An 838-nucleotide genomic window follows, 5' to 3' on the forward strand; every position below is an offset into this window, starting at 1 on the left:
GCTCCTCAGGAAGCTCCTCATTGCTGCTGCCAGCCCCCACAATCTCTGAAGGCAGCAGTCCACTCCCTAATGGTCCTTGCCCCTCATCTGAGTCCTTGCTCTCCTTAGCCATCTACACCTGCTGTCAGATAACCAACACACCAACTCAGAAGGCAGAAACAGTCCATTGACTTCACTTTTGAGGGCAAGGTATAGTTTTGCCAAAGTCAAAGGAAGTACAGTAAGGCAAACCTAAGTTTGAGGATCCCGTGTCAATTCCCTCATAAACTTCCCCCTTTTCCCAGGCCTGTCCTCCCATTGGCCCCTCATGCCCAATCATAATCCAAAGAGAAGTTTTTGGCAGTTCTTGGAATGCAGCTGCACTTTTCTCTCTGGCCGGTTGTCCTACAGATGTTTTCTCCAGTTGGCCCAAAGTACATCAGAGGTGCTCCATTCCCCTTCCCAAAAAGCTTCCCTCCACTCCAGCATCTATGGCAGGCTTGAACTGAAATAAGACAAAAGAAGAAGTGAGGTGGCAGACCTGACACCCAGAGATTACCTGCCAGGACTGGACATTTGAGATCCTCTCTCCAAGTCTCAGCATGGCTGGTCGCCCTTTGGATCCATGCATTGCATGTAATGTGTGTGCCAGAGCATAAATGGCACTGTAGATATTGTAGCTTTCTCCAGTCATGCTTGTTTCAAACACGTAGGATGGCAGATTCTGTACATTCTCCTTTCCTGTACATGGCTTTTCCCCCTTTGGAGGGGTCTTTCCAGGCTTGTGGATGTTGCAGTCAAAGACCCATTCCCACCATAGTGGGAGAAAGACATCTTCTTGTGGGTTCAAAGGGTCTAA

Source organism: Pseudonaja textilis, chromosome 1 (assembly GCF_049901715.1).
Source record: "Pseudonaja textilis isolate UNSWEBS1 chromosome 1, rPseTex1.2, whole genome shotgun sequence".
NCBI classification, from domain to species: domain Eukaryota; kingdom Metazoa; phylum Chordata; class Lepidosauria; order Squamata; family Elapidae; genus Pseudonaja; species Pseudonaja textilis.